This window comes from Bombina bombina, chromosome 2, assembly GCF_027579735.1.
Source record: "Bombina bombina isolate aBomBom1 chromosome 2, aBomBom1.pri, whole genome shotgun sequence".
NCBI lineage: Eukaryota > Metazoa > Chordata > Amphibia > Anura > Bombinatoridae > Bombina > Bombina bombina.
The window spans coordinates 1148144597-1148163842 of record NC_069500.1 but is presented as its reverse complement, the minus strand read 5'-3'; the positions used below and the strand labels follow the sequence as shown (position 1 = coordinate 1148163842).

The 19246-nt window shown below is 38.7% G+C and overlaps 1 protein-coding gene and 1 pseudogene across 1 annotated transcript in view; both read left to right on the top strand.

Moving 5' to 3' along the window:
* The window catches only part of MFAP3L (microfibril associated protein 3 like), a 141291-nt gene that overhangs the window by 107393 nt on the left and 14652 nt on the right, over positions 1 to 19246 (top strand). The window lies entirely within an intron of this gene.
* Positions 6859 to 7034, top strand: LOC128650589 (uncharacterized; annotated as a pseudogene).

Genomic DNA, 19246 nt, shown 5'->3' with positions numbered 1-19246 from the left:
TACCTCTCTCTCTTTTTGGCTTAAAAGCATCATCAGATTGGCTTATGAGACTGACGGACTGCAGCCTCCTGAAAGAATCACAGCTCATTCCACTAGGGCCGTGGCTTCCACATGGGCCTTCAAGAACGAGGCTTCTGTTGATCAGATATGTAAGGCAGCGACTTGGTCTTCACTGCACACTTTTACCAAATTTTACAAATTTGATACTTTTGCTTCTTCTGAGGCTATTTTTGGGAGAAAGGTTTTGCAAACCGTGGTGCCTTCCATCTAGGTGACCTGATTTGCTCCCTCCCATCATCCGTGTCCTAAAGCTTTGGTATTGGTTCCCACAAGTAAGGATGACGCCGTGGACCGGACACACCTATGTTGGAGAAAACAGAATTTATGTTTACCTGATAAATTACTTTCTCCAACGGTGTGTCCGTTCCACGGCCCGCCCTGGTTTTTTAATCAGGTCTGATGATTTATTTTCTTTAACTACAGTCACCACGGTATCATATGATTTCTCCTATGCAAATATTCCTCCTTTACGTCGGTCGAATGACTGGGGAAGGCGGAGCCTAGGAGGGATCATGTGACCAGCTTTGCTGGGCTCTTTGCCATTTCCTGTTGGGGAAGAGAATATCCCACAAGTAAGGATGACGCCGTGGACCGGACACACCGTTGGAGAAAGTAATTTATCAGGTAAGCATAAATTCTGTTTTTCTGTGAGCCTTCTTATCTTGTTTTTCAAAAACATTTAGTTAGATTTTTTGCCTAAGATGGTTTCTTCTGAAATTATTAATCGTGAGTCTTCCTTTTTGTCCTAAACCTCTTAGAATTTTAAGGAGAGGGTTTTCCATAACTTTGGAGTTTTATTTGCAGGATTTTTGGCAATCCTCTAGTTTTGTTCATTTTTCTAGTTCCATAAACTGTCAGAAGGCTACAGCTTTTTTTGTTAGCCTCTTGGGTTAAAGCATTTGATTTATAAGGCATACTTGGAGGTGGTACAGTCTCCTCCTAAACATATTACTGCCTATTCTACTAGGTGAATGACTACTTCCTGGGCTTTTAAGAATGAGGCATTTGCTTAAATCTGCAAGGCAGCTACTTGGTTTTATACTTGTTCTAAATAATACAATTTTTATGGTTTTGCTTCCTCTGCAGCAGTTTTTGGTAGGAAAGTCCTCAAGGCAGCTGTTTTTAGTCCTTAAGTATTGTTGTGTGTGTATATATTTTTCAACATGGAAAATAAAAAAAAAGAATTAAACATTATGTATTAATTTTGTCCAGCCCCCATTATTCGTGGACTCCACAGCTTGGGTATTACTTTCCTTTATGAAAGAAATTTAATTTATTCTTACCTGATAATTTATTTATTTCATGGTGATGAGAGTTCACTAGACCCTGCCCATTTTTCCTATGGAATTTTTATTTTTTAAAGAATTTTTTTATGGTGGCAGTTTAAAGTATGCACCTCCCCATTTTTTTGCTCTTATTCTTTTCTACCCTTCGTCTACTCTTCATCTCCTTGCTTAGCTATACATCAAACTAGTTTCCAGTAAGGTGGGAGGGGTTTAAAGGGCTCTTCGAAGTTTAGGAATCGTTGCCTCTTCCTAGTGGTCAAGAGAGATAATTCCCAGTAATGGCTCATGGAGTCTCAACAACATGAAAGAAATGAATTCATCAGGTAAGCAAAAATGTATATAAAAACACAAAGGGCCAGATTACAAGTGGCGCGCAAACAATTGGGTGAGGGATTTCACGATCGTTTGCGCGCAGGTTAAATTGCGCTCATTTTACAAGTTGAGCGCAATCGCGATTTACACTACAATCATTACCAAAATCTTAGAGCTGTGGTTAACTGTTTTGCAAAACAAAAAAATTGCATAAAAAACATCAAAAATACATTGCCAAGTATACTTAAAATTATTACAAGACAAATTGCATACAAATTGCATTAAAAAGTGAAAAGCGCTCAAAGATATGAATGTACACATATATAAATATATATTTAAGTGCATTTGAGCTCTTTGCAGTTAGGTAGATTAAAACATGTAAAAGTATATTTAGGCAATGTTCATATTTTCATATTTTTGCGCATATTCGAGTATGTGATCGTGTTCGCATGTGAGTCGGGTGTGAGGTTTTTTTTACACTTTTTTTTTTCTCCATTGACTTCTATGGGGGGAATAGGTTATCGTTTCCGCTCGAAGTAAGTTTTTTGCGCTTGTCGGGTTAGTGCAAGAGCGTAAACTTTTACTTTGATCTCATATCAGCGCAACCCGACGAGCACAAAAAGTTTACTTGTAGCACAATTAGCGCTCTAGTGGAAGGGCAAAATACCGCTCCACTTGTAATCTGGCCCAAAATGTATACATATGCAGTAAATTATATATGTGTGTGCGTGTGTGTGACACTTTTTTTTGTCCCTTTTAAGGTTGCTGAACTTTGTTATAAATTTCTTGGATATTTTGCAATGTTTGAGTAATAAACTATGGTGTTAGCAGATGTTTCGTTACTGAATATAAAGTTCTATTGCTTTGCATAACCAAAGTAATCTTTAGTTTATTGCTTACCTATTTTATTTTCCAGCACTGATTAACTTATAGAAATATATAACATCTGATGTTGCTGGTGTTCTTTTGACCTTGGCTTCTCATCTTCTGTATGTCTGTAGTCAGTAAGTGTTGAGTGATACGAGTATCACATTTTACTCATAAGCTTGATTCTTGTATGGTTTCCAGCATGGCTTGGCTGTAACAATGTTTGTCCCTCAGCACTTGCTTGAACATTCTAACATAACAAGTCAGAAATAGCTTTCTCTATTGTTTAGTTATATTGAATGAGTCATTGACTCCAAATATTCTTTAGGAGCACCAAACATTCTTTTAGAAACAAAGCAGAATATTTTCATTATGTTGTGCCTATAAAATATAAATATCTTGCAGTGATGATGAACATTTAGATAGAGAGCTGATGGCTTTTTAAGTTTTTGATTTTATTACTGTTAGTGAAGCTTTTCCTAATTTTGTTTCAATAAATTTTTTTCAAATGTATTTTTATAGAGGAAAGTAAAATATGATATGAGTATGCAGTGTGAAGTTATATGTACACATCAAGTGCATTGTGATCAACTGAATTTAATGCTTTCAAGTATACAGAGTCAAAATGAGTAATAGCAATTGGTCATCATTACAGCAAATGCATAGGTTAAAGATTTGCCTTTTTGGAACATGTGAAGCTAGAGGTGCTCAGGAGTTTATTCAAGAATATAGGGATTTTAATCCAAAAATGTTCCCTCAATGGATAGTTCCTGGAAGGGAGGGACACGAGAGAGAGTACTGGCTGTGCAATGTATATCTTGTGGTCACAAGTCTTACAACAGGTATTGCGGGGACAGTTCCTTAAAGGGACACTGTGCCCAAATCTTTCTTTCGTGATTCAGATAGAGCATGCAATTTTAAGCAACTTTCTAATTTACTCCTATTACCAATTTTCTTTGTTCTATTGCTATCTTTATTTGAAAAAGAAGGCATCTAAGTTTTTTTGTTTTTTTTTTGGTTCAGGCTCTGGATATAGCCCATACAGGTTTTTTTTTTATTATTTTAAAATGTGTAGTTTTGCTTATTTTTACATAACATTGTGCTGATTTTCAGACTCCTAACCAAGCCCCAAAGTTTTAGAAGTAGACTGTTGTCTACCTACTCCATCTTGCTCCTGTTTGTGTAATGGGTCTTTTCATATGCAGGGGAGAGGGGAGTGTCTGCTCTTTTTGCTTTCCATCCCATTTCACTGGGTGTCCCAGCCTAATCTCATCAACAGTGCTAAACTGGGAGCTTCTAAGTAAGTTTTTAAAAGGTTTTATACTGGGTGTTTATATCAGTATCTGTGCATATTCTTCTTTATAGTAGTGTCTATTACATGCAGTTATTTGAAAATTGGTGTATACTGTCCCTTTAAGCCTCCTCCTGTCTGGCCATGATGATGTACTCCCTCAATATATCCTCTGCTATCAGTCACAGTACAGGATGGGCTCTCTACTGCAGTGTTTTTCAACCAGTGTGCCGTGGCAGACTAGTGTGCCGTGAGAGATCCTCAGGTGTGCCACGGCAGACTGACAACAGTGTGACATATTTTTTAAACTTTGCTTGTTTTTTACTCCCAGTGCAGGGGTAGTTTGTAGGAGGTATGGCATAACAGCACAATACATACAGTATGTGTGTGTTTGTGTGTGTATGTGTATATATATATATATATATATATATATATATATATATATATATACTGTATTAGGCTACAATGTGTGATTTTTTTAAAATTTTGGGATGGTGGTGTGCCACAGGATTTTTTAATGCAAAAAAGGTGTGCCACGGCAAAAAAAAGGTTAAAAATCGCTGCTCTACTGTATCGTAAGAACAGTGGAGGGGGCATTGGATGGGTAAGTGTCTGTCTGCAAGTCTCACACAGCCCTCAGGCTATCAATAGGTACATAGGAATAGCAGAAGGGTAGTGCACTATATTACAGCCATAGCAGTAGCTTTGCAGGCTGAGTTCATTGGCACTATGCTTACTCTGTGTGAATGTTTACACATTCATTGGATGGCTGATTAGTGTTGCTCATTGTTTGATAGATTTATTTAACTATATGTTCCGGCTTAATCTTTTCCCACGGTGCCGGTTAGTTTTTAGCTCTCCCTGTTAGTGCCTGCTTTGGTGCGCTCATTATATCAGTGCAGGGGTACAGTTTGGGACCGATATGCCTTATTAAGTTAGTGCCCCGTCCGTGGGTGGTTTTTTTTTTCGTGTGCTATCGGTCCTTCCTGATATGGCCAACTGTCATTAAGTGCTACTCCAGAGGGGGTTGGATTCTTATGCGGGGTAAAATGTGGATTTCTAATATAGACAAAAAAATAAATTTTGAGAGAGTTGGGTGATTGTGTGCTCCAGTAACAGTCTGCTTATAATTGAGCAACTTCTAGATCGTCTTATCTGACAGTTCTCTGCATTTTATTATTATGCTTTTAGGTACTGTCCTTATGTATAAGATGTCATATGGTAATATTATTGCCAATGATCTGTGTTGCTTTGCACAGTTCACTTTACCTTTCATCTGTGCATATCATTTTATCTCACAGTCCACTGCATTTTATAGTTATGGTATTATTTACTGCCATTATATATGTAAGATGCCATATGGCCTATTATATTTGTTTTGCACTGTTCACTTTAACCTTTAATTTGTGCATATAATCAGTACAACTTGTCTAGCTTGTGAACTTCTCCAGCTCCATTTTACTGGAGTTACTTAAAGGGACAATGAACCCAAACTTTTTCTTTTGTGATTCAGATAGAGGATGCAATTTTAAGCAACTTTCTAATTTACTCCTATTATTTTTTTTTTTTTCTTGCTATCTTTATTTGAAAAAGAAGGTATCTAAGCTAAGGAGCTAGACAATTTTGGTTCAGAACCATGGACAGCACTTGTTTATTGGTGGGTGAATATATCCACCAATCGGCAAGAACAACCCAGGTTGTTCACCAAAAATGGGCTGGCATCTAAACTTAAATTCTTGCTTTTCAAATAAAGATACCAAGAGAATGAAAAAAAATGTGATAATAGAAGTAAATTAGAAAGTTTGCTTAAAATTGCCTGCTTTATCTGAATAACGAAAGAAAAAATGTGGATGCAGTGTCCCTTTAAGATATATATTGCAGTATTTAATGTATACGTTAAAGGGACATGAAACGTTAAAGGGACATGAAACCCAAATTTTTTTCTTTAATGATTCAGATGGAGAATGCAATTAAAAAATAATTTGCTTTATTCTCTTATTATTCTATATTGAAGAGATATCTAGATAGGTAGTGTTCACGTGTCTGGAGCAGTGCATGACAGCAAATAGTGCTGCAGTGTCTGGAGCAGTGCATGACAGGAAATTAGCTCTTGCTAATGTATAACATTGTTGCAAAACTGCTGCCATATAGTACTGCAGACATGTGCACGCTCCTGAACTCACCTTCCTGCTTTTCAAATGGAAAAGTTATCTGACTCATGACATAATTGTTGGGGTTTTTATGTCCCTTTAATGCAGCAAGCTAATTTAACTTTAATCTGTGCACATTACTTAGAGGTGTTAAGGATTATTTCAATCCCTTGTTTTTAAAATAGTTTTAGCTGCATACCTCTGAATTACTGACAGGTACAGTCTACACCAGAATATTTATTGTTTTAAAATATAGATAATCCCTTTATTACCAATTCCCTAGTTTTGCATAACCAACACAGTTATATTAATACACTTTTTACCTCTGATTTTCTTGTATCTAAGCCTCTGCAAACTTTTAATCATTTTCTTTTCTAAAGTTTTGGCAGCCATGCCGTTCTCACTTAAGTGTTAATACATTCCTTTGATCTCTGGGGCCTCTAATTAAATTTCTAAGGGTTAGTTGTCCTCAGCAGATTTCCCTTAATTCAGTTAAGGGTTCTGACTAAGTGTCCCTGCAGGGTTATTTATTTTCATTCTTCCTTACGGAAGTCTGAAGCTCCAGATCTGGTTTTAAACTTCTTTATACATTTAACTCTGTGTGCTTCTTATTCCTGCTTTAAATTAAACTTATTGTTTAATCTTTGGATATTATTCTTAAAGATGGATGAAGTCATTTCTGTGACTTCAAGTTCCATGAGGAAGCTAAAAACTTATCTCTATTGTTTCAAACAGCTCTGGGTGTCGCTTTTGTTGCGGGAGCAGCATTTCTCTGGTGTGATTCCTTATTTGAGTTGGTTTCATATTAATCATCCTTATATGATAATCCAAGATCACATTTGTTGTTTGCAGTTACATATTATGTTTTTTTTATTGTGATTAGATCACTCAAATAGCTTTTTGCTTTTTGACTGAGATCAGCGAAGTGTCCTTATCAGTTTAATGTCTGAAATGTCCCCTAAAACAATATATTAATAGATTATTGGTCCAGGGAGAGGGAAGAAAAGATTGTTCTGTCTACTCCCTGCTTGACCTGGTATTGCAGTACCTTCAGATCAGGTGCATTAGGACACCAATCCAGTTTGGAATACATCCAAGAGGAACAATTAGACATTTCCAGTGTGAAAGCTGCATGAAGCTGTGTGCAGGATCTGAAGACCATGGGAGTAAATTGTTCTGATTTTCAGGTCAGGACTAGACAGTTTTCTATTGTACTCTGTTCATGTTTCCTAAGAAGGAAGGAAAGTTCAGGCCTATTCTGGATCTGACAACCTTAAACTATCTGTTTTATCTTCTTTATCTAGTTATCCAGTTTCAGTTTTGTACAGTTATAGTCTTGAAGGGTGTTTACTCCTTTTCTTTAAAATAAATCTTGCCGGTTTCTTCATTTTGCTTTCATGGACAGACATTTTCAGTTGTAGCTCTTCTCTTTCGTTTTCTTATAGCTTCCAGGACCTTTACAACGACCAGCAATCTAATGGATCACAGTTAGGCATGTTTGTTTTTGTTAGCTATTTCCCCGATTAGGAGAGTCTGAGTTGTCGGCTCCCTCTCCCTTGTTATCTGGACAGGGATGGGGAACCTTGGCACTCCTGATGTTTCAGAACTACATTACCCATGGTGCTTAGGCACTCTGAAGTCCAGTTGAGCATCATGGGAAATGTAGTTCTGAAACATCTGGAGAGCCAAAGTTCCCCATCCCTGCTTTAGGACAAAGCAGTTCTGAGAACTTTGTCTGGTTTCATACCTAAGGTGATTCCCTTTGTATGTCCTGATCCAGACTCTTCAGGTGTTAAAATTACACAATCTGGATGTAGTCAGGGTCCTGAAATGTTATTTACAGGCTGCTAAATCTTTAAGCTTGTTTTGACCTGTTTTTCAGGTCAACCCATGGGTTTAAAGGAGCCATTTGATTTCTTTAGCTTTATGGATAAGAAGTGTGATTCACAAGCCTCGCTTGGAGATAGAGCAGTCTCTGCCTTCTAGCTATTACAGCTTATTCTCCTTATTTGTGCCTTTTTGAGCCTTTAATCATGAGGCATCAGTAAAACAAGATGGTAAGGTTGCAAATGGGTCAGTTTTGCTTACTTTGACAAAACTTTATCAATTTGATGTGTTTGCCTCGACAGAGGTACCTTTTTGGAAGGAATGTTCTTGAGGCAGTGATTTCTGGTAACCAGGTGCCTGCCTTCTTCCTTTGTCCCGCCCATTTTTTGTGGACTCCACAGCTTGGGTATTCACAACAGTAAGACATTTTGTGGTCTCTCACCATTGTTGGAAAGACAACATAATTTATGCTTACCTGATAAATCCCAGATAGATAGATAGATCTAAAACCACGTTTTGTTTTTCCAAAGTCCAGTGAGTGCGGATCTACTTTATACTATAAATAACCACTGTTCCTGTCACCCTGGCCATTTACTGAGGAGGTGGTGAGAGTGCTTATCCCACAAATATATATACCTCTGACGAAGCAACCAATAGAGTTGCGAAACGCGTAAGGCTCCGCCACACGTACTGCCCGATACTCTATTATCACCGGCACCTCACAGCACAATATATCACACCTAAACTGTGTGATTGTGTATGTCTGGTATCCGGTCTTGAGTGGGCTCTGAATCTTTTACTTTGTGACACACTAAGCAGCTCAATAACGAAAGGTTTCTTGTGAGCTACAAACAACATACAGTTACCTCAGTCGTTCGTGCTGCATATTTCTATATAGTCATACGTTTTGACTGTTGTGTATTTTAACCTGCACTTTTAATTGTTTATGTATACATATATGTGTCAATAAATGTGATAATTTTAAACACATTATATATATCTAGTACCTTTCTGCCCCCCCCCCCCTTTTCCCCACACGGATCACACTCTGGAAGTGGATTAACCCTCCACAAACAACAACTGGGAAACACAGAGACTGGATCACTACAGTAAGAAGACTTAAGGGAGAACCTGAAGGAGGCGAGCAGAAGGAGATAACAACTATAACCTGTGTCTTATCTATACCTCATATGGAGTGAGGTCAAATCAAGTGAGTGGTTCTATTATAAGTTTTACTAGTCCATCTATTGGTGTAAACAGGCTTCACTAGGAGTGCCTTTCTTGTGCGCTTCTCTATCCTTCACTATTGCAGAATCTTACTGGGATGATCCACTTGCTCAAGAGGACACTCTCATTTCCAGAAGAAGCAGCAGAGACCCTGCAGGCACTTGGGAACTGTTAGAAGACTGGTCATTAAGTGACTGTGTTACTGACTACCTATATAAACTTACAAGTAACATGCTGGACTAGCACTGTACCTTGGTGATACTGGTATTGTTTTATATATTGGAAACTGATTATTCTACCAATACACTATACTCAAACTGCACCTATATAATATACTGTATTATATATACGTATGTAATAATACCATCGTAATATAGCATACTGCACGTGTATCCAGGTACATTTCTTATTTGTCCCAGCTATACATCCCCAAGCGCAGATATTACCCTCTTTCTATATATATATATATATATATATATATATATATATATATATATATATATATATATATATATATATATATATATATATATATATATATATATATATATATATATATATATATATATATACACATATACATATATATATATATACATACACACACACATATATATATATATATATATATATATATATATATATATATATATATATATATATATATATATATACACACACAACACAGGTGGCTCTCGGTTTACGCCGGTTCAATTTGCGCCGTTTCAGAATAACAACCTTTTTTTTCAGTCATGTGCACTAATTAAAATAGCCAGTAGGTGGAGCTGTCCGCTTGTTTTGCAGCAAAGTAATGCAACTTAGCAGACTCAAATTGATCTGTGTACACAGAGCAGACCAGACCTATCGAGCAACAAGCTCTAGCAGCCACTTCCCTATTATCTTCATGTCCAGCTGCTTGAGATGAGGGTGCCTAACTGCCTATTAATCACTGCAGATTGAAATGCATAGAATAGGTGCAGACCCAATATTATCTAGCATGCTAACAATGCAGAGAACTGATTGCAGAAAAATGCAAGTAAAAAAACATTTTTGTTTATTAAATTTAGTTTGATGATGATGCAGTATGTTGTGTGATTATTTAATTAGGTGCTGTTAGCAAATGTTTTTGTTCATTAAACTAAGTTTGATGATGATACAATCTATATTATTATGTTTATAATGCTGTTTAGCATTTAAAGTCTTTATTTCAAAGCTTTAAAAATAATATATTAGGTGTTACTTATGACAATTTTGAGAGGGGCCTGGAACCTAACTCCCTCACTTCCCATTGACTTACATTATAAACTGGGTTTCGATTTACAGCCATTCCTCCGAACCCCGGCGTAAACTGAGGGCTACCTGTATATATATATATATATATATTTATTAGGGATGCACTGAAATGAAAATTCTGGACTGAAACAGATACCAAAAATTCAGGATGCCCCTGGCCGAAAACCGAAACCAAAATTTTTGTTTTATTTTTTAACTACAGTGTGTGTGTGTAGCTGAGAGAGCTTGTAGGCGGGAAAGCTCCAAAAATGGGCGTGGTCACTTGTACCGTAGGGAATGCTCTACAAAGGAGAGCGTGGCTATAAGCCAGACAATAATACTAGGTGGACATATGTTTTGTTTTTGGGTGTAGTTATCCGTGCAATGGGCGTGGCTGCACCTGATAGTCTCTCATCATATCTCCGCCTAGTTCCTGGTTCGGGTCTCACATTTTCGACGGCCCAAATTTTGATGCATCGCTAGTATTATTCTTTATTTAGTTCTGTGTATTTGAATAAGATTTAACCGGTTTTTGTTGTTGTTTTTTTTTACCGATTATCAAAATAAAAGTATAGTCCTAGAAAACTATTATTATATGCAAAACAGTAAGTCAAGTAATGAACTCAAACAGCAGCTCTAGGCTGGCATCAAATTTGAAATATGCTACACAATAATTTTACCGAATTCTATATATAGAATGGCTTCTGTTTGGCTCCTAGAACAACTACGGGCAAGTTACCCAGTTTAGCCCTGTTAAAAGGATTAGTTAGAACACCCACTAAAAGTGGGAAATATTCCTCTGCATATGAAGACTCTTTACACAAACAGTAGCAAGCTGGAGTAGGTATACGTCAGTATTCTCCTAAAACTTTGGGGCTTGGTTAGGAGTCTGAAAATATGTTATTTAAAAATAAGCAAAACCTATAAAAAAAATAAATTTAAAAGCTGTATAGGCTATATAAATGGATCATCTACAAAACATTTATGCAAAAAGAAAATAGAGTGTATAATGTCCCCTTAAGAGTGCATTGTGCCAGCAACTTCCTTTAAAGGCAAAGTTATAAAGTTATATCAGGATAATCAGGGTAATCTTGGCAGTTAGTTGGGGTGAAACACATAACGACCCTAATACATAATGCATATAAAAAGATTTATTCCATATAACAAATATCAAAAAGAAAATAATACAAAATAATGCTGAAAATGAAGCTAGTGGCCACTGTAACTAGTAATGTACTGTAATATTGCGGTCAGTCCATATGTACTCATATTAGTGCTTAAATACCATATAGCAAGAGTTGATATGAGGATAGTCACTGATCCACTAAAGACTGTAAGGGTCAAGAAGTCCTCCAGATTAACAGCTGTCTAATGTTGCATATAAGGGCATAGTAAAAGCAATAGGTTAATACCACTGCAGTGGTTACAGCACATATTAGTGTCCACAGGACAGAGGGGTAATTCAATGAGCGGGTTAGTAAGCAAGCAGACATGTAGTCAGGCAAGCAGGCAGCGTCTCACAGCCAAAGGGTAAACAGGTTAACAAAGTGCCCTATATAAGCATAACAGTCCTCGTCTAGAAAGTCCCAAAGAGCCCAGTGCTCTGTCCTGGGGGCTTCACAGAGGAAACTGTACAATCTCACCCACTCCCACTGCTCCCATCAAGCCACTTTCAGATCACTGCCCGACTCTCCAAAGCACCTCCAGTACCTCAGTCTCACTTCCGGCACTTGTTCTGGAAAAGATTCATTTGAATACCCCTCTTATCTGTATGTCCGTGGTCCTAACTTCATAGCTCAAACTCAACTGGCCATGTCGAGTGAGGGATGTGGAAAAGAAACGCTACACGTGTTTCGCCGCTTAGTTAGTTTCAATGCGGCTTCTTCATGGCTTTACTGTGCTATATATCTCTCAATGAGACAAACAAAACTTGCACTCTCTGGTCTTTTAAAAAAAATCCTTCACTGTAAAGTAGTGACGTTTCGGGGACAAAGTATCCCTTTCCTCAGACATCTGAGGAAGGGGATACTTTGTCCCCGAAATGTCACTACTTTACAGTAAAGGATTTTTTTGAAAGACCAGAGAGTGCAAGTTTTTGTTTGTCTCATCCGTATACATACTAGTACCCTGGCAGCTGCTGGACTGAGTGAGAGTGCACTTGACACGTGAATTAGTCACCCATCTTATAACACTCCATATATTATACTATATTATACTATATTTATATATGTAAGATCTTCCTCTTTTTTTTTCTTTTCTTGTTTTAGTGATTTATATTATCAGTTTAGTATTTATATGCACTGCTGAATTTATCACCTACTATTCATTATTTGTATAACGCTAACAAGACTGTTACTTACATTTGAGTGTTTTTTGAATGTTTGAATATAAATATATGTATTTTTTAGCCATATATATACGGTATTTTCGCATTGTAATTCAATGATTTTGCATTGTAATTATGTTTTTATGTATGTATATTCAATAGTTACTTTGTCTATGAATTTATATTAGATGAATCTTAGGGACACATATAATCAAATCTTCCGCTGTATAATATCCCTTTAATTGTTATACTCGATCCTATTGGCTGTTAGCTGTTTAAATACAATGTGTACAACATGCTGTTAATTAGAGCTTGATAAAGGCCTGGAAGGGGCTGAAACGCGTTGCTCTATTTTTCTGTATATTTTAATAAATTTGTTCTTTTTTATCTGCTCCTGTTGTCGGTGTCTATAAGTCACTTGAGTCTCTCTTGGCTACTACTTTCAGCATTTCTAAGCTTCTGTAGTATGCTATCTCTGTAGACTGTTTTAGTGATCTTAGCACCTTAACATCCGGTTCCTCCCTGTTTGTGGCACCAGTGGCCACCTGGTGTTATCGCATCTGCGGTCAGCATGAGGATCTCTCTGGCTCGGACTGTGGGAGTTCACATTAGATTATGGACCACAGTGACGTCATCAGTGAACTCTGAGAGAAGCTGCAGTGGTGAGGAGTGTTCATACGGTCATAACGGATATCCACACTTTAAGAGCCATTTATGCTCTCATTGCCTAAAAGATCATCAATCCTGTGAGTAGCTCTGTGTGTACGGGTCTTGGCTATCCTGTCCGTACTTACTTCACCAAGAATATTTCCTTGTCCTTTACATATTTTCCATTTCCAGGATCCAATCTTGGAGAACAGCTCTGGTTTGCACACAGCCTTTCTGACATGGACTGTGTTTTGTATCAAATAATATATATTTTATAGTTACTTTTTATATATTCTGTTTTTTTGTGATATCTAAAGTAACAACTTGTGCTTTTTATACATACCGTGTCTAATTTCACATCTATATGGTCACATTATTAAATCCTTTTAAACATATTGATTTTTTGACAGTTTGAAATTAACTTGTATTTAGCTGCTTTTTAAAACTACACATTTATATAATATTTCTACTTAGTCTTTTAGGGGTGCGGTAGTTTTTGTGTGTGTGTATATATATATATATATATATATATATATATATATATATATATATATATATATATATATATATATATATATATATATATATATATATATTGTTTTATATATACATTCTTTTTTTCTACCGAAGATTTGAAAGTGCCTATTCCTCAGCAGGGGTGGAGAGCTGCAAAGAGGTAGCAACCCCTGCATATCAGGTCTCATGCTTTGGAGGCTTGTAAGGATTTTTGTCAGCTCTCCACTTCTCTAATTTAGTGATAACAGTGAGTGCACATAGCAAAGACCATGTGACCTGACAGGGTTGAATGACTTCAGGGCTTATAGGCATTATTAAAATGGAGGGATATTTTTGGTGGCAATATGTGTCTTCCGTTATAATGGAAATCTAAAACCTTTATAGAAATGCATTGTGGTCAAAGTCTACATTTAGACCATTAGGAGTAAGATATTTCATATTGTAGATCCACTTATCTTCTGTTTGTAACAGTTTGATGTTAAATTCACCACCTCGCCAGTCCTTTAGTACTTTGCAAATGCCTACATATTTCAAGTGTCTAGGGTTGCTGTTATGGAATTTTCTGAAATGTATTGGTACAGAATGATCTGATTCTGGATTATTTATGGCATAGATGTGTTCTCTGATGCGGTCTCTCAGTTGACGAGAGGTCTCTCCAATGTATTGTTTATGGCAACTACATTCTAGTAGATAAATGACTCCACTGTCACTACATCTAATGATATCTTCAATTTCAAATTTCTTGCCACTAATAGCAGATTGTACTAATTTAGATTTACAGGCTACACATTTAGGGCAAGGAAAGAAACCTTTAAATTTTTTGCCTTCTAGATCAATCTGGCCTTTGTTTCCATTATTAATCTGCCTATTTGTGTCTGTGGAAGCTAGCCTGTTTTTTTAAATTTGACTATTTTTTTATATAAAAATTGTGGTTTGTTTGGCGGAATAGGTCCTAAAATAGGATCCATTAGTATTATATTCCAATTTTTCCTTATGATATTTTAAACAAGTTTGAAATTATGGTTAGAATATTATCCATTTGCAAGAGCACTAGATGGCAGCACTATTTCCAAATGCCTACCTAGGTATCTCTTCAAGGCAGAATATCATGGGAACGAAGTAAAAGTTAAAAATAGAAGTAAATTGGAAACTGTTTTACAAATGCTATGCTCTGTCTGAATCGCAAAATAGATTTTTTGGGGGTTTCATATCCCTTTAAGTACAGGCTATTGACAAGTTTTGTAAACACGTCAAGCATAAGAAATTACACTCCCAGTGGGGAGTTGGAGAGGTAAAATTCTAAAATCTTTGTTGACAATTGCTCTTTCTTAATACTGTATAGAGACAGAGATAAGAAAGCACAGTATTTGAGTGATAAGCTAAGGATGTCTGGTTTCTCTGCAAACTAAACTTATTCTGTCTTTCTCACATCTCTTCCTGGATGTCCTCTCACTACCTCAAGCTAAATCTCTCCAAAACTGAGGTCCTTATTTCCCCCCCCTTCTTCCAAAATCTCTTCCTTTTATCTCTCTATAACTGTCAACAACTTCCTGATGTATGACTTCTTCCTGATCCTGCTGTTCTCCTTGTTCCTGATTCCGGCTCGTCTGAATACTCGCTTTGGCTCCTGACTCCGGCTCATCTGACTATTGGCTTTGGCTCCTGACTCGGCTCGTCTGACTACCAGCTCTGCCTTAGACTCCTGGCTTGATGTTTGACTTGTGGACTTTTTATTATTTTTTGTTATTAATAAAGGTGTGATTATTTTTGCACTAATCCACCTTTACCTACCATCATTTCCAGGATGGATGAACAGGATCACCGCTTGGATCAATTTGCACTAGCCCTGCAAATCCTGCTGACTCGCACTGCACATTTGGACCAGAGTGTCCCACAAGTTATGGCTGCTCCTGTTTCCGCTGCTGCACCTAGTCCTACCAGGAGCATGTCCAGTTCTGCACCTCTACCTCAGCGATATGGAGGCGATCCTATTCAGTGCAGATGGTTTTTGAACCAGGTGGGCATTTACTTTAAGATGTTACCTCAGGCGTTTCCCTCTGACAGAGCTAAGGTGGGATTTCTCATCTCGTTACTCTCTGACACAGCTCTTGCCTGGGCTAATCCCTTGTGAGACTAATAAACCTGTGATTTCAAATTACCCTGAATTTGTGGCCTCCTTTTGAAGGGTATTTGATGTTCCGGCTCACTCCTCCTCTGCTGCTAAACGACTCATGTCTATTCAGCAAGGTACGAGATCTTTTACTCAGTATGCCATTGAGTTCCGTACGCTTGCCGCAGAGGTAGGTTGGAACAATGAAGCCCTTGTTGCCGCCTTCTTTCATGGGCTCTCTGATGCGATTAAAGACTAAGTTGCTGCCAGAGATTTTTTTTTAATCCTAATTGGCATCAGACTAAGTGAGAGGCCCTTTTTCAAGGAGCGCTTGCGGAAGCCTCCGGTTACGTTGTCTCCTACGTGTTCGTTCCCACCAATGCCTCCCTCTCCTTCCATGCCTCCTGGTCCCGAATCACCAGGTACTGCTGAGGCGATGCAGTTGGGATTCATGCATCTCTCTGCGGCGGAGAGGGCCATTAGGAGGAGGGAGGGGCTCTGCCTCTATTGTGGGTTACAGGGCCACCTTTTTAAAGTCTTGTCCTACATGGCCGGGAAACACTCGCACCTAAGGTCCTGTCGTGGGCAGACCTTGGGGGGTTTATCCTCGTCCCCAGAACCGCTAAAGGAGAAACCTTTTGGTTACGGTTGTCCTTTCCTGGGTGGGCTCCTCCATAGTCACCCAGGCTCTTGTTGACTCCGGTGCTGTGGGCTATTTCAGTGACAATGCTTTTGTATCAAAGCACTCCATTCCTGTATTGCCTCGGTCCGTTCTGTTTGCTATTGAGGCCATTGATGGCAGGCCCCTTCAGTCCGAACACGTTACTTATGAAACCACTCCATTATCCATGGCTGTTGTGGCTCTTCATTTTGAAACCCTCCAGTTCCAGGTGATAAACTCTCCGCATTTTCCGGTTGTTCTAGGTTATCCCTGGCTCCAAAAGCACAATCCCAGTCTTGACTGGCGCAGGTCCGAAATTTTGTCATGGTCTCCGCAATGTATTTCCACTTGTCTTTGGAAACCAGTCAAAGTCTTAAACACTTCTTCGGTATCTCAATTGCCAGAGGAGTACCGAGAGTTCCTAGACGTTTTTGACAAGGTACGTGCCGGTACGTTGCCTCCTCAACGGTATTACGATTGTGCCATAGACCTGAAACCCAGAGCTATTCCTCCTCTGGGTCGGGTTTACCCTCTGTCATTTGCAGAGAATTGTGCTTTGGAGGAGTATGTTGCCGATGCTCTGTCGCAGGGAATCATCCGCAAATCCTGCTCTCCTGCAGGGGCTGATTTCTTTGTGAAGAAAAAGGGTGGCGAGTTTAGACCATGCATCGATTATATGGGTCTTAATCGTCTTACCATTAAGAATGCTTACCCTATTCCGCTCATTACGGAACTCTTTGACCACCTCAAGGGAGCTACGGTCTTTTCTAAACTTGATTTGAGAGGAGCATACAATCTCGTTAGGATTAAGGAGGGCCACGAATGTAAAACAGCATTTAACACCAGGAGCGGGCATTATAAGTATCTTTGTAATGCCCTTTGGCTTATGTAATGCTCCAGCTGTTTTCCAGGAAGTTATTAATGATGTCCTACGAGATATGTTGCAACAGTGTGTTGTGGTGTACTTAGATGGTATCCTCATACACACACCTACTCTTGAGGCTCATCAATCCGATGTTACACGGGTACTTCAGAGATTACGTGAGAACGGCCTGCTTTGTAAACTCGAGAAATGTGAGTTCCATCAGACTCAAGTAACCTTTCTAGGTTATGTAATCTCTGTTGCAGGGTTTTCCATGGATCCTGACAAGTTGTCTGCAGTCCTGCAGTGGCCTCGCCCAGTTGGTCTTCGCTCTATTCAACGTTTTTTGGGCTTTGCCAATTACTATAGGAAGTTTATTAAAAACGTTTCTTCCTTGGTCAATGACATGACCCGTAAGGAGAATGATCCACTCCATTGGTCACCTACTGCCAATAAGGCTTTTGAGAGTCTTAAGACTGCCTTTGCTGATGATCCAGTTCTGGCTCATCCTAACCCTGTCCTGTCTTTCATTTTTTGAGGTCGATGCGTCTGAGACTGGAGTAGGTGCCCTCTTGTCTCAACGTCCTACACTTGACGGTTCCTTGCATCCGTGCGGTTTCTTCTCTAAGAAATTGTCTCTGGCAGAGTGCAATTATGAAATTGGCGACAGGGAATTACTGGCCATAATTTTGGCACTCAAGGAATGGAGGCACCTTCTTGAGGGTACTAGGGACCAGTGCTCATTCCTGCTGACCACAAGAATTTGACTTATCTATCCAAAGCAAAACGTTTGTCGCCCTGACAGGCCAGATCCTACCTGCCTGGTAGTAAGAATGTTAGGGCTGATGCCCTCTCTCAACAACTTTCGCCTCTGTCCAAGGAGGAGTCTGTACCTATTCCAGTTATACCTTCTGACCATATTTTGGCTACCATACGTACTAATCTGACTTCTCCCTTGGGGGAGGACATTCCGGTTGCACAAACCAATGCATCTCCTGAGAAACCTAGTGGTAAGTGTTTTGTTCCTGAGTATCTTCAAACTAAACTATTGCACACTTACCACTATCCTAAAGCCACAGGTCACCCGGGCAAGAATCAAATGATTTGTTCTGTCACTCGACAATTCTGGTGGCCAGGACTTCATCCTGATGTTGCTGCGTATGTTGCCTCCTGCTCAGTCTGTGCACAGAATAAGACTCCTCAATGTCTTCCTGTGGGTCTTCTTCAACCTATTGCTAATGGTGAGCATCCTTGGACACATCTTTCCATGGACTTCATTGTCGATCTCCCTGTTTCCAATGGCAATACTGTTATCCTAATAGTGGTTGACCATTTTTCTAAAATGTCACATTGCATTCCCTTGAAGAAGCTGCCTACTGCTCAGGAACTTGATTAAATTTTTGCGTTTACATGGGTTACCCAAGGAGATAGTGTCGGACCGGGGTAGCCAGTTTTGCCTTCAGATTTTAGTGTTCCTTTTGTGCTCAAATGGGGACCCAGCTTTCATTCTCCTTGACATATGTCATATATTTTCCATCAGACCTGGTATCAATCATTGGGTTTCATATCCTACACTGTCTGTTACTGTTCCTTTAAGGAACGTTATTGCTCACCCTATATATGGACTTCAGCCCATGAGAGGTTGCTTGGTATTTCCTGCCTATCCTAGCATCCTGTTTGTGGTCTCCTACTGCAAACCTTCCTGTGGACACTCTTGCTTGCTATTTTCCTGTGCTGCAAGCTAAACCGGTCTTTCTCTGCAAGATTCGTCTGGGACTACTTTTCTTCTTTCTTGCTGGATCTACGAATCCCTTCGCGGTGATGTCACAGG